A 14,396-nucleotide genomic window follows, 5' to 3' on the forward strand; every position below is an offset into this window, starting at 1 on the left:
CCTGTGTTTTTTTTTTAATATCTTTTTAGTGATTTCGGAGAGGGAGAGAGAGATAGAAACATCAATGATGAGAAAGAACCATAGATCAGCTGCCTCCTCCTCTCCCCATACCGGGGATTGAGCCAGCAACCGAGGCATGTGTCCTAAACTAGCAGTCGGACATATCTCTCACAATCCGGGACTGCTGGCTCCCAACTGCTCTCCTGCCTGCCTGCCTGATTGCCCCAACCACTCTGCCTGCCAGCCTGCTCACCCCCAACTGCCCCCTGTGCCAGTGTGCTCACCCCCAACTGCCCTTCCTGCTGGCCTGTTTGCCCCCATCTTCCCTCCCCACTGGCCTGCTCGCCTCCAACTGCCCCCCTGCTGGCCTGTGGGTAAGGGGCTGAGGGCCATTTTCAGGCTGGCCAGAGCCCCTTCAGGATAGGGGGTCCCACTGGGGTGCCTGGCCAGCCTGGGTGAGGGGCTGAGGGCCATTTTCAGGCTGGCCACGACCCCCGGAGACCCAGGGCCCCAGCCCCTCCTTCAGTAGCAGCCAGGGCAGGCGGGAAGCTTGGCTTCCTCTGTCGCCAGGGGCAACCCAAGCCTCCAGTTCCGTGGCCACCGCCATTTTTGTTGGGTTAATTTGCATACTTGCCCTGATTGGCTGGTGGGTGTAGCAGAGGGATGGTCAATTTGCATGTTTTCCTTTTATTAGTGTAGATTATTATAGATGAAGTGGTGGTCTGTATCTTGTCGTACAAAGGATAGTGATTTTTTACTGAGGGTAAAATACTGTGTTTAAAAACAATAGCATTCCCAAAGGCTAGGTAGTTGTTATTTGTCTGTATAAGTCTAAACTTTATTCTTTGATATTTCTCCCAAGTTTTTATTTTGAAAAATTTCAGATGACAGAAACATTGCAAGAATAGTACAGAATATACCTGTACATCCTTCACTTGGATCACTTGTTATCAGTATATTGCCACTTTAGCTTTTTCTTGCTTTCCCAAAGCACAGGCACACAATGAATGTATGTACATAAACATTTGGTTTTTGCTATAGAATTATGATGATTCAGCCATAAATACTTTAGCCAGTATCTCCTAAGAGTAAGGATATGACTAATTTGTCACACCCCATTTAACATTGATAACAATACTGATACTTATAGTCTCTCTCTTTAATTTTCCCCAGGTATCCTAATAATGTGTCCTTTGTAGTTATGTTTTTTAAAATAACAGCTTTATTATGATATAATTCACATACCATACAATTCACCTTTTAAAGTGTACAATTCAGCCCTGAGCAGTGGTTAGAGTGTGGGCCCATGCACCAAAGGGTTGTGGGTTTGATTCCTGGTCCCAGTAGGGGTGTATGTGGGAGGCAACCAATCGATGTTTCTCACATCAATGTTTCTCTCTCCCCCGCTTCCTACCTGCCACTCTCTAAAAGGTAATGGAAAAAATATCCTCTGGTGAGGATTGACAGCAGCAACAAAAAGTGTACAATTCAGTGGGTTTTCCTAAATTCAGAGTTGTGCTACCATTGCCACAAATCAGTTTTAAAACATTTTTATTACCCTAAGAGGAAACTCTGTGTGCCATTAGCAGTCACTTCCCTTCCCTACCCTAACTTCTAGCCCTGGGCAACCACTAATCTATTTTCTGTCTCTCTAGATTTTTTTCTTTCTGGGCATTTCATATAAATACAGTAAAACCTTAATGTAACGGACTAATTCAGACGCGGGGTATCTGTTAAAACTGAAAGTTCGTTATATAATAGAGTAGGTTTTCCGAATGCATGTTAACAAAACTGACAAATTAGTTTACCTGTTTTTACTGATGTAGATAATTTGTGAATTTAAAGTTATGTATGAAAATTTTAATTTCATGTAGAAGTTTTCTATATGTATTACAGCAATTAAAAATTTATATTGAATAGATCACTGCGAGTAAATAAATGCTAGAACATTGGCTAGCATGCATTAAAACTGCTGCAGAAAGTCATGCCATCCAACAACAGAACCAATTACCACTTGCAATGTGGTGTGATCATGTGCTAATCATTTGCTGACCATTGTTTACTAGTGGTGACTCTTAGATATAAATATGTAGACTATAGTTGTAGATGTGTAATATTTAGTTATGTGAAATTACTACAGTTTTTCCCAACATTTGGCCTATCTGCCTAAATTTGTTGAAAATAACAGTGAATTAATAACATGAAAATGACCTGTTAATTTAATTATAAGCAAATATAGGTTAAAAGTATTTTCAAATTAACAGGGCATTAATTTTTGCATATGACGTGTGGACCGGAAATTTTGTTTGTTAAATCGAAAGTCTTTTAAATTGAAGTCTGCAAAGTCGAGGGTTTACTGTATAATCATACAATATGTGATCTTTTGTAACTGATTTCTCTCACTGTAATGATTTCGAGGTTCATCTATATTGTATTATGTATCAGTACTTCATTCCTTTTATGGCTGAATAATATTATATGGATATACCACATTTTGTTTATCTCTTCATCAGTTGGTGGATATTTAGGTTATTGCCACTTTTGGCTATTACGAATAATGAATGTTTTTATGAATGTTGGTATAAAAGTATTTTTTTATTTTTAGATTTATTGGGTCAACACTGGTTAACACAGTTATACAGGTTTCAGGTGCACAGTTCTACATCAGGTATTTGATGGACATAGGGCATATAATGAGTGGAAATACCGAGTCCTGTGGTAACTCCATATTTAACCTTTTTTAAAAATTGATTTTTAGAGAGAGGGAGGAAGAAAGAGAGAGAAACTGATGAGAGAGAGAAACATTGATCGACTGCCAGTATTTTGCAGAATATCCTTTAACTTGGATTTGTCTAATGGTCTCCTTATAATTGGATCCAGGTTAAACATTTTTGTCAGGAATTCTTTATATAAAGTGTGTTTTCCTTATTATGTCAGTGGTATAATAAGGTACTCAATACCAGTTTGTCCCATTATTGATGATTTGAATTAGATAATTAAAATGTGAGATTTCTCCCTTGTAAAGATACCCTTTCCCCTTTGTAATTAACAAGTAATCTGTGGGGTGATATTTGAGACTGGGAATATCCTATTTTCAATAGTTTTGCATCCAGTGTTAGTGTTCATTGATGATTCTTTGAATAATTTATTTTCATTTTGTTTGGAATATGTTCTTTGTTATTGATTTTAGAGAGACGGGAAGAGAGGGAGAGGGAGAGAGAAACATCCATTGGCTATCTCCTGCATGCCCCTAACCAGGGTTCGAACCTGCACCCAGGCCTGTGGCCTGACCGGAAATTGAACTGGCGACCCCTTGGTACATGGGACGATGTTCAACCAACGGAGCCACAGCGGCTGGACTCAATCTTTTTTATTTTATTTTGTTGTTGACAGTATTACAATGTCTCCCATCCCCCACTTTACCTCCCCCTCTGCCCAGTCCTTCCCCACCCCCCAGGTCTTCACCAACCTATTGTTGTCTTTGGGTTATGCATAGAAGTATACAAGTTCTTTGTTTTATCTCTTCTTGTCCCCTGACCTGAGTCATTTATTTTTAAGATGGTTTTAAAAAGTGACTTTCTATTCTGTCATTTCTTCTGCAATGTTGATATTTTTCTGTGAAGATGAGTACCCCGCTTTTAAAAAGTTTTAATGTAATTTTCTCATTCAATGTAATAACCATCTCTGTAGTTATCATTCTGATGCTCAAATTCAGCTCAAATTTGGTTTCTGTGTCCTGGTGACATGCCCCTGCCAGTCTCTGAGCTTTTTTTCACTTCCTGACACACAAGATGCTTTCCGTGCGGACCTTACATTGTCTCCAGCCCCGTGCCTCTGCTTACACTCAGGTGTGTTCTATTCACAGCTCAGATGCATTTTCCTTCGCTGCCTGTTTTGTTTTTGCCCAAGTGGCATTGAACATTCTTAATACTCACAGTCTGGCGATTGTTCTCTGCTTTATTTTTCTGCATCGTGTTCCATTTTATGAATATACCGTGGTTTATTTAACTTTTGATGGTTATTTAGTCGTATCTTTTTTGCTTTTATAAGCCTCCTTTAATGTATAATCTTTTTGTCATTTTTTATATTACTGAATATATTTGTAGAGTCATTTCTAGAAGTGAGACTTCTAGAGAATGTGCATCCCCCATTGTGATAGCTATTCCTCACCAAAGCGATGGTGCTGATGTATGTTCCTGTCAGGCCATGAGGGGAGTGCCTGCTCGCCCTCTTCTTTGCCAGTCTGGTAAGTGATAAAATTCCTTTGGTTTAAAGTGCCTTCCTATTGAAATTAGTGATGTTGAATATCTTTCTTTTATTTAAAATTTATTCTTACTTCAAAAAAATCTTTTTATTTTTAAAGGTAAGTTTTCTTTTTTTTTTTTGTCAACTGTCTACTCATGTACTTTTCCCACTTGTGTCCAGGTCCTTTTGATAGTGCCATTAATGTCCTTGGTCCATCTGCTGCCTTCCTCAGGAACAGTCTCTGCTGACTTCTCTGAGCCAAACTTCTTCTGTTTGCAGGTTCCAGAAACTCATTAGAACCAGCCTGTGCAGAAAGGGGGATGTCCCAGAACCCAAGCGCAGTTGGGCCTCACAAAGATTACCTTTGGGACAAGGTGATTGTGACTTCATAGTTTAAGCCCTTATCTATAATACACCAGAAACTACTCCGTGCAACTATTTCAACTTACAGTGAAAGGTTTTAGTTGTTAAACTTGCATATGCAAAAGGCTACACAAAGATTTTCAAAATTCTTTAGGGTGCACAAAAGTAAGAAAGGTTGCAAATGGCTACTTTGACGTTCTTTCTTATTCATCATTTGTTTTCTCTGTCAGCAGATGCCCTTTCAGGTTCCAACTGTCCTTCTCCTTCCAGGCTCCTCATCTAGTGTGACTTTGGTGTGAAGCTATCAATGTCAGGGTGAGGGTCGTAGTGACTATTGTAATACTGGCCGGCTGGCTTTGATTTATATACTTTTTCTCCTCTCTGTGAGTGTGGCTATGGGCAGGCTGCCCGGCTTTCTGGCTCATTGATCTTCCATAGCTAGAGGATATACCAGGGGCAATGGTGATTGATTGCTTAGAAATTCAGATACTATCTGGCCCCAGTGATTTAGTACATTTATTTGACATTTGACTGCACATATCCTGGGTTGGATCACTCTAATCTATCACCAAAGACTGCCCATGGCGGGTTGGTTGAGAAGTGGGGCACTGTCCTTAGTGCTCCTCTCGCAGGTGCGTTGGCTGTCATCCTTGGTTGTCTAGGGCCCCTCTGACTCATGGTCATCAAAGAGTCCCCTAATGCTCTGCTGCTTTCAGATATTTAGTTAGTGCAAAAACACATACTACCAGGTGCTGGGGACTCAAAGATGAGTCAGATACCTTTGCCCTATAAGCAAGCACTCTATTTCAAAATTAAATATTATTTTTAAAAGTTAAAAAATCTTTAGGTCCTATTTAGGGTGTCTCTTGTCTCTTAGGATTAGTAAAACATTTGGTTAGGAACCTTTCTTGTTACAGAGCAATTTCACTGTTATCCCTTGCCCTTCCCTTTCGGGAACTCCTTGGGATGGATGGGTTTTGGTTACCTTAGGACAGGCTGCCTCTGGGTAGATGTGGGTGGGGGAGTGTGGCTGTGGATTCTCTTCTGGGAAACGTGCACCTTGGCTGTAGGGGGCGTACCCTCATGGTTGGGAGGGCAGCATCAGCTGACCTTGCTCTCATGACTTGAACAGAGCAACTGGGGTGACTCAGCCACCTTGCAAGCTAGTGTTGGAGCAGATGGGTCATCCGCAGTCTCCTCTGCCGTCAGCAGCTGTCACTTGCGTGAGTTTCATTAGGACTCTTGACTCCAGGTGCACAGGTGCTGTGCTGCTGCAGGATGTCTTGGATAGACCGAGACCGGATGCTGCTTATTGCTCAGGGTCCGGAGTGCTAGAGCTGATTTCCAGGAAAGCTGCTGCAGGTACTACTGGAAAAGGTCAGGCAGAGTGGCTGGGAATAGCATTCTTTAGATAATACTTCTTTCCTTGAGTGCTAACAGCCCTCCTGCAACATCATGCGTTTTCTTGCCCTGACCTTGCCTTTGACATGAAGCTTTGTCACGGTCACGTGGCTGTACCTCAGGGCCAAAGTACAGGTCCTTCACGTGGCCCAACATGTGCTAGGTAGATTAGACTCTTTGCCAACTTCAAATATCACATTCTGATGGAAGTTGGCTGAAGCTGCCCCAAGCTGTGGGAAATGTTAGGGCAGCCTCCCAGTCAGCAGGCAAAAAGGTTTTAGAAAGAAGCAGAAACTCATTGCAAAAGGGCCTTGGTACGGCTACGAAATGCAACTGACAAAAGCAGGAACCTTGGTTTTCAAAGGCAGAAAAGGAGTGAGGCAGATACCTGGGGCCTGGGTGAAGTGCCAGTCAGCTCAGAAAATAGGGGTCTTTCCTGAGGGCACCTAGTCAGGCAGGATTGCTGAGCCAGGGCTCTTGACACATTTCAGCACTGAAGGGGAGGGAGAGAAGTGGGAAGAGGGCAGGTAGGCAAGAGGAGAGTGGAGGCGCTGGGGCAGGGGTCTGCTGGCCCTGGACTCACTTGGAGGGTCTGGTTGTACCAGGCTTATGCCGAAGGTGTTGGGGAGAATGGAGCCAGAGCCCAGGACTACGGGAAAGTCCAAGGAAGGGGTCGGCTTGGTTGCCGGCTCAGCCTCAGCCTCTGTCTTTAGAGAGGCTAGCGACAGGTGACTGAAGTTCCTGGCCACTGGAGAGGGTGGGGGAAGATGGAAAATGTTCTAGAATTGGTGAATACCTGTCAGGCTCCATGCCCATCTTCCCCTCCCCCACCACACCCCTGCTTAGGCCACAAAACCCTCATGTTAGATAGCAGGTTAATTTGAAAATTGAGTTGTAGCTGGATGAGTTGATGTTAACTTAAAGTTCAGTGGTGTTTAATTAAAGCCATCCAGAGACTAAAACTGCTCTCGGGAAATTATTCTGACCGAATAATTAAAGAGAATGAAGGTTAGAAATGTGTTTCTGGCTATATCCGTGTTGCATTCTGCATCTTCAAAACATGAATTTCATTAACCTTTCATGAACCAACATTAAATTGTTTTCAATTGGTTGTCATTCTAATTGGAGTCACACAGAAGGGCCTTTGTTTATACTTGGTGTCTGTTCCCTTTTCTCCTGGATTCTTGTCCTCTTGAAGCAACAGTCATTTGGAAAATCGGTTTATATATGGATGTGTCTGCCCATGTATATGTATGTGTCTCCCTTAGTCGGACCCTGTTCATTGAGTATCAGGAAGTGCCGTGCCAGAGGAAGTGGGCCGCAACTGCAGCAGGAAGGCTGGGGTAAGCGGTCACTGCTGATGGTTAGGGCAGGGTGTGTAACTTGCAAAAACATGTCCTATGGCCATGGGAGCTCAGGAGTGGTCACCGCCCAGCCCAGGCCGGCTTGGGCAGGTCGTAGGGAGCTGAGGACCTGGCGGGTGAGGAGGTGAGTGTGCTGCCCTCTGTGATAACGTGGTCTAGCTGCCTGAGCCTTAGGCTGCCCCTGAGCCTTATGCCTTGGGATTGGGTGGCCTTACTATTGCCGGGTGAGGGGTCAGCGTCCTCATCTGGGCCTCTCTGCAGCCTCAGTCTCCTGAGGGTCAGCATTCCCAGGTTTCTGTATAGTGGCCATAGCAGGAGGTGTGGGGAGAACAGTGGGAGAAAGCTCAGTGCCCCTGCTGTAGGATTTACTATACCTTGTCATCCAGCATATTTTTTCTATTTATTTTCCTGAGTGATTATGGTTGGGGTGTGTTGCAACCGAGACGTCAACCCAGGGTTCATCAAGGTGGACCGTCCCAACCCCGGGAGCTGGGGAGGTAGGGAGGGAGATGGGCTCTCTTCAGCTCCAGGTCTGGACAGAGGCCAGAGGTGCTGACTCCACCCTTATTTATTTATCTTGGGATGTGCGTGTGTGGTGGGGACACTTGCTGGTCTTTGCAGAGCTCTGTGCTGTGCTCTGGGCCCAGAAGAATCTCACTGGGATCCGGGTCTGGGCCAGATGCCACCGAAAACAGAAGGGGCAGACTGGCTCCCCTGGTGAAGACAGTCATGCCTCAAGCTTCATCCCCAAGAGCAGTTTGGGCCTTGGGGTTCCTAGTGCTGCCTGCCAACCTGGCCACTTTGGGGCTGGGTCTTGAAGTCTTCTGAGTACCCTGGGCCATCTCTGGCTTCCCACAAGTTCTGCTTTCTTCCCTTATGGACTACCAGGTGCCCTGTTGTCCTTTCCACAGGGCTTTTCCATGGACAGATCTGGGTTACTTGAGACGGGACTTGCCCCATTTTTACCACCAGTAACCCTATGGCACAAACCATCCATTCTGTAATCGCTGTGTCAGAGTCTGTGTCAGGGACCAGAGAGAGGTGATGCTCTCCCTGGCCTTCAGAGCTCAGAATGATGAGTGCCCTCCCAGACAGATCCCCGTGTTTAACTTTGATAATGTTTAATGAAAATGTAATTACTATAATTTAAAAGAACTTCCTTCTATTTTAATGTGAGGGTTTCCCATAGAAACTACTTCAGCTTTGGCAGCTGTGGATGGCAGCTTTATTAATGGAGCCATCTGCAGGCTTTCCTAACAATTTGTTGCACTGCTCATCGCTTCCAGAGCAAACATTGTTTATTGTGTTGGAGGCCCCAGCCAGTCATCTGGAGGGGCAGCCTTCCCCGTGCTCTGATGCAGGGACAGCTAATGTCTTCTCTCACGCTGGGCCCTCACAGACAGGGCCAGGCGGAGCCCATGAGCTCGCCAGGATGTCTCCCATGTGGACCAAATGCCCTTGGTAAGCAAGGGCCTTATTCCCTTCTTTCAGACTGTGATCAGGGAGATGGGGCCTGGGGATAGCACAGGTGGTGCCTAAGCCCACAGTGAAAAATACCTTTTTCGTTGCAGCCCCTTAGTTCATGTCAGATTCCTCACTTGCCCCCCAGGAAGGCTGACCCGTCATCATGTGAGAAAGGGATAGGGTCTCACGGATGCTCCAGTGTCCTGCGAGGGCCTGAGTCTTAACACATCTTCCAAAAGAGGACACTTGGCTCAGCTCAGAATTAATTCATCTTCCAAATGGAAATGTCAAAGCCTGGCAAACAGTAGGCCACGCAAAAATAGATTCTGCCGGTGAAGCCCGAGGGCTTGTCACTCTCACGGGAGAGAGCCTGATCACCTAATCTCAACCCTGCAGCAATTTCATGAGGGCCGTGCTAAAGAGTGGAATTCTTTTTCTTGTCATTTTATAAATTCTGGATAAGGGGAGGTGATTCAGCCCAAGCATCCGAGGAAAGGCAGCAGAGGGTGGCTTCTGGAGGGGTTTCCAAGAAAGGGAGTGATCCAATGACACTGACCAGTCAGAAAGAGGGAGAAGGGTTGATCTCTTACCCCTCCCCCCAAACCCTTCCCTGCCATCCCGCCTTAGTTTGACAGTCTGTTCGATGCTTCTTTGTCTCTTATCCTTGTTCATCAGTTGATGCATGCATATAGGCATAACCAATGGACACAGACACTGGGGGTGGGGGGGAGGGCATGTGCTGGAGGCTAGGGGGTAGAGGGGAGGTCAGTGAGGGAAAAAGGAGACATATGTACTATTTATAGTACTTTAAACAATAAAAAAATAGCAAAAGAATAAAGAGGGAGAAGGGGACAGTGCCTGAGCAAAGGGCGAGGATACGCAGAGGCCATCTCCCACGTGAATTATGCAGCAGGTGCCTCAAGGGGAGGGGGACTAGCAGGTGAGTTCTCCGTGCCTCCAGGCTGTCTCTTGCCCTGCTCTCAAGCTGAACTGAACAACCACACCTCTGACCAGCACCGCTCCCTTGCCTGGGCTTCTTCATGCCCACTCCAGCTCAGAATTCTCTCACAGACACGCATGGCAGCAGAGTGGCGGCTGGAAAAGCCGTGGAGAGCACCCACTTTCACAATTTGTACCTGAAGTGCACATGGATAGAAATTGTATTAAAATTTTGTTGTATTAAGACCCATTTTCTTTTCCACTTTCCCTTCAAAAACATAAAGGGAAGGTAAAGTGTTTATATCTTTTTAAATTTGTCATTTTGAAATAATTATAGATTCATAGGAAGTTTGAAAAATAGTAGAATCTGGTGAACCCCCTCCCTCAGCTTCTCTCCCCCCAAATATAGTCACATCTTATATAATGTGTAAGTTAAAATTGATGTTGATATAATACACTAATCTACACTACAGACCTTTCTGAATTTCCATCCTTTTTATGTTCATGTGTGTAGTTCTGTGCAATTTAATCCCATGTATATATTCATGTAACCACCCTCCTAACCAAGAGACAGACTTCATCACCACAAAGAAACCCCCTTGTGCTTCCCCTTAATAGTGACATCCCCTCCCCTCCGTACCGTCCTCTGGCAACCACTAGTCTGTTCTATATAGTTTTGTCATGTTGAGAAACTATAATAAAAGCGAAATATGCTAATTAGACCGGACAGCCGAACGACCTTCCAGACGAAGCCGGGGCTGTGAGGGACCAGCCCCTTGCACGAATTTCGTGCACCGGGACTCTAGTGTTATATAAGTGTTTGAAATGTACAGCTGGTAAACTTTCAAAATTGACTTTCTGTACCCTGAGCTTTATCCAAGCTTGTATATATCAATAGTTTGTTCGTTTTCATTAGGCAGTAGTATTCCATTGTATGGGTTCCACACTATTTTTTAAATATCAAAATTTAACCTTTTGGATGTTATCTGTTATAGAATTTAAGCAGTGGATGGGTGATTCCAATAGATGACCAATCCATGATTCCTCAATAGGAATATTTGCTTTTCACATTTCAAATCATACACTATTTATTAGCACGTAGTGATAATTTTCGAATTTTGAGGGAAATTAGAAAGGTTGTTTTTCCCACCTTTCTAGGTTACATGCTCCCTGAAGGCAGGGGCTGTATCTTAGTCATCATTGGATTGCCTGTGGGGCCCAGCATGGTTCCTTGCACGAGATAGGTTTGTATAGGCCTCATCAATGGATGACTTACTCCCCAGGATTCAGACTGGCTGCCACTTTGAAACTGTTGGCAGCACTATACGTTTTTATTGTAGAGACTGAAGTCTGCAGGAGGAGGAGGACCTGCCTTGCCTGGGCATCTGAATGACAGCTATGTTAAGTGAAGTAGTTCTACCATTGATCTGGTAAGAGAATGTCAGCTTCTGTTCCCTTGCTTCTGCCCAGGTTTCCAAGGTCCCCACCCACTGTCGGCTACATGGACAGCCCGTGCAGAGGCAGGCTGCAGTACCGTGACCTCTCCCAGGAAGGATTCTGGCTTGGTGACTATGTGACTATCAAGAATGAAACAGGATGACCAGGTATGGGGGTTTTGCTTCTTATTGAAGTTATTTTTCCTCTTGGAGGTCATTTCTTTTAACAATTCCCCGCCCCCCCTTTTTTTAGCGACCCTTTTCAGTTCCTCTAGTGAGAACTAGTTAAAGTAAACTGTGATGTCATCAGCACCAGCAGTTATCCATATTCATCTGTCAATGGATGGCTCCCTCATGAAATCTGTTTTTAGGATTATGTGTTTACATTGCTGAGGGGGAGGAGATGCAAGACCAAAGCCAAGTGTGGGGCTGGGAGAACCTCCAGGCTTGCCACTGGCAGTGAGATGGGGAATGAGGCAGTGTGGGAAAAGCACTTGGCCACTGACAGGAGCTGCCATGCTTTTTGTGTGAAATGGAAATTGCTCAAAAGTTGGAAAATAAGGAAGCAGAATCTCTGTACAAATAGGTTTAAACGGAGCAGTAAGGATTTGGTACTCATGTGCAACTCTGGCCAACAAAGGCAGGAAGGGCGGGCAGTCACTGGCAGCCAGTGTCAGAATGTGAGATTAGGCTGGGAGCTCCTCTGCTCTGCACTTGGCTGAAGGGGTGGAAGGAGGGGACTTGTGCACAAGCAGGTCCCTTCGATTTTGTGACACGGTTCAGAGCCCCAAACTGCCTTTTGCAAAGCCTCATCACTTTCTGTAGTTCTTCTTTATGCTGGTCTGCAATCCTTCCTACAGGAGCGGAATCATTCTATTCTTTCCGGTAGTAATCACTAGCTTATTGTCTTACAGCAAACGTCTTTGCACTAGCAGGACCTGGCTTCAAATCTTGGTGCAACTACTTGCTTATAGTGTAACCTGCCTTCTCTGTAAAATGGAGATAATGGGGCTGCACGTAAAGCACGTTAAGTGTTAGCTCTTATCATTGAATAGCATTTAGTTATATGGATATACCATATTTTAGGGTACTTTGGTTGTTTTTTGGTTTTGCCCATTTTTTCATGTTTTTGTCCTTTGAGATATAGAAGTGGTAATCGAGATTTTCTGCCAGACTCTGGATAGATGAAGTAAAAAAAAAAAAAAAGGACCCAATAATAATGTGTTCAGTGAGCCCTGGTCTCCTGAGGATGCCACCCATAGGTACAGAAACGAAACACACTGCCATTTCTAGGAGACAGGCTTTCTTTACTCAATTTGGGATTACTTCTTTTCCCCCTTTATCTTCTTTACCAGAGCATTTAAGGTTATTGTACAGGCCTGTTAATGCAGGCAGAGTAGAAATTCAGGTTTCCTTTGGAAAAGGTGACCCTGAGGCTTGAGACTGACAGACCCTCTGCTGTTTCGCTTATCTTCCCCAAACCTGTGAATCTGTACCCTCATCCTTTCCCGCTTGCTACCTGTTTCTAAAGAAAGTCTTCCTCCCACTATGAGTGGAAGAAGAGTGAGCTTTAAAGCTATAAAACATGAAGTCCTGGCGTGGCCCTTACCTAGGTAAGTGAACACGGTCAGTTATGAAATCTTCCCAACCACCTCCCGGCCTACAGGGTAACTAACCCCCCGCCCCATCACTAAATGAACCAGGGTGCTTGGGCATGCTTGGCCGCACAGGGGCTGCTCTTCAGCCTGTCTTCTTTGTCCTAAACATGTTCTCTTTACTCTGCTTCCTTTTAGTTCCAGCTTTAAGCTGGAAACCTAATTTCTTCTAGCAGTATTACCAGCACCTCAGTCACACTGTCTAAGTGGGTTTGTCTGGTGTCCAGCCATTTTGTTTCAGAATTGGTGACAGAGAAACTCCTACTCCAGGACAGCTCTCATGGGTCAGTTCGTATGGGCAGACCGTGGAGGTGCTGAAGGTTTGGTTCCAGACCACTGTAGTAAAGCGAGACACATGAATTTTTTGGTTTCCCAGTACATACAAAAGTTATGTTTACACTATACTGTAGTCTAAGTGTACAATAGCAATACGTATAAAAAGATGATACCTAATTAAAAAATGCTAAGCATCATCTGAACCTATTGGAATATTGTGCTGATAGATCTGTTTGATGCAGGGGTGCTAAACCTTCCATTTGTAAAGAAAACAAAAAACATCTGCAATGTGCAATAAAGCGAGGTATACCTGTATATGTGAGTGACTCTGTCAGTCACCAAAGGTGAATAAGGTAATGATGAATACCCTGTCATTTCCTTGATTATAAAGCTGGGGAATAGATGGAATAATCTAACTCTTCAAAAAGAAAGTATGTAGCAGCCAATTTATGGTTGTGGTGTGCACGGGATCCTTTGTCACTAAGCAACATGGGAGAGATGGAGAAATTGGGATATAGGGTCCTACTGAGTTCAAGGATTTCACAAAGGCTAATACTGGGAGGCAGTGGAATCAGGATCACTAGGATTATCCAATGGTAAACATTAGAGAAAGTATAGACAGGAAGTAAATTAAAATGAAGCTATTTCCTTATTAAATGGAAGCATAAATCAGAAGTAATTTCCTCTAATATTATGAGATGGAGTTTACTACTACCAGAATGGTTGTATCCGTAATAGCAACTGTGATCAACTAATAATTGTCATGTTTTCTAAAAAGGGGACAGTCATGGCAACTAGCAATATAAATGAAGAAAGAGTTTAAGGTACATTTAGAGAGACAAATGAAACATTTTGATTATTTTATTTTTTAATCTTCAAAATTTTCTGCCATGAGACAGGAATGCATGATAGAAATGGCTCAACATCTTCACATGAAACACTTGGATTCATTTTCATTCACAAGTTTTTCTAAAAACTACAATTTCATAATCCCACCCACTTCCAACCATTATCACAGATTTGAATGACTGTTAAACAGTAGTTGCCAGCAAGAGCTGGAGCGCTTTCTGCGTATTAGTAGTGTCTTAAAACTACCACCCAAGAGTATCACGATTATAAATTTCATTGTACACAGCAACCCCAAAGGTGACTGATGTGCCCACATAAACTCCCTGGTTATCACTGAGAGCTTGAAGAAATGCTTTTCTACTTGTTCATCTCATAGTATTTTTCTTGTAAGGAAAAGCACATGC

At 43.9% G+C, this 14,396-nt stretch overlaps 1 long non-coding RNA gene across 2 annotated transcripts in view; it reads left to right on the forward strand.

Moving 5' to 3' along the window:
• The first annotated feature begins 1,335 nt into the window (after nucleotides 1-1,335).
• The window catches only part of LOC107181621, a 17,549-nt gene continuing 4,488 nt past the window's right edge, over nucleotides 1,336-14,396 (forward strand). Inside the window, exons 1-4 of one of the 2 annotated variants that reach the window (XR_001512287.1) lie at nucleotides 1,336-3,316; nucleotides 4,107-4,246; nucleotides 4,525-4,619; nucleotides 11,117-11,206. This is a non-coding gene — a long non-coding RNA (uncharacterized LOC107181621). Of the gene's footprint in view, nucleotides 3,317-4,106; nucleotides 4,247-4,524; nucleotides 4,620-11,116; nucleotides 11,207-11,246; nucleotides 11,381-14,396 lie in introns of both variants that reach the window. The other variant, XR_001512286.1, reaches the window with a different exon arrangement.

Source organism: Myotis davidii, unplaced genomic scaffold (genome assembly GCF_000327345.1).
Source record: "Myotis davidii unplaced genomic scaffold, ASM32734v1 scaffold6, whole genome shotgun sequence".
NCBI classification, from domain to species: domain Eukaryota; kingdom Metazoa; phylum Chordata; class Mammalia; order Chiroptera; family Vespertilionidae; genus Myotis; species Myotis davidii.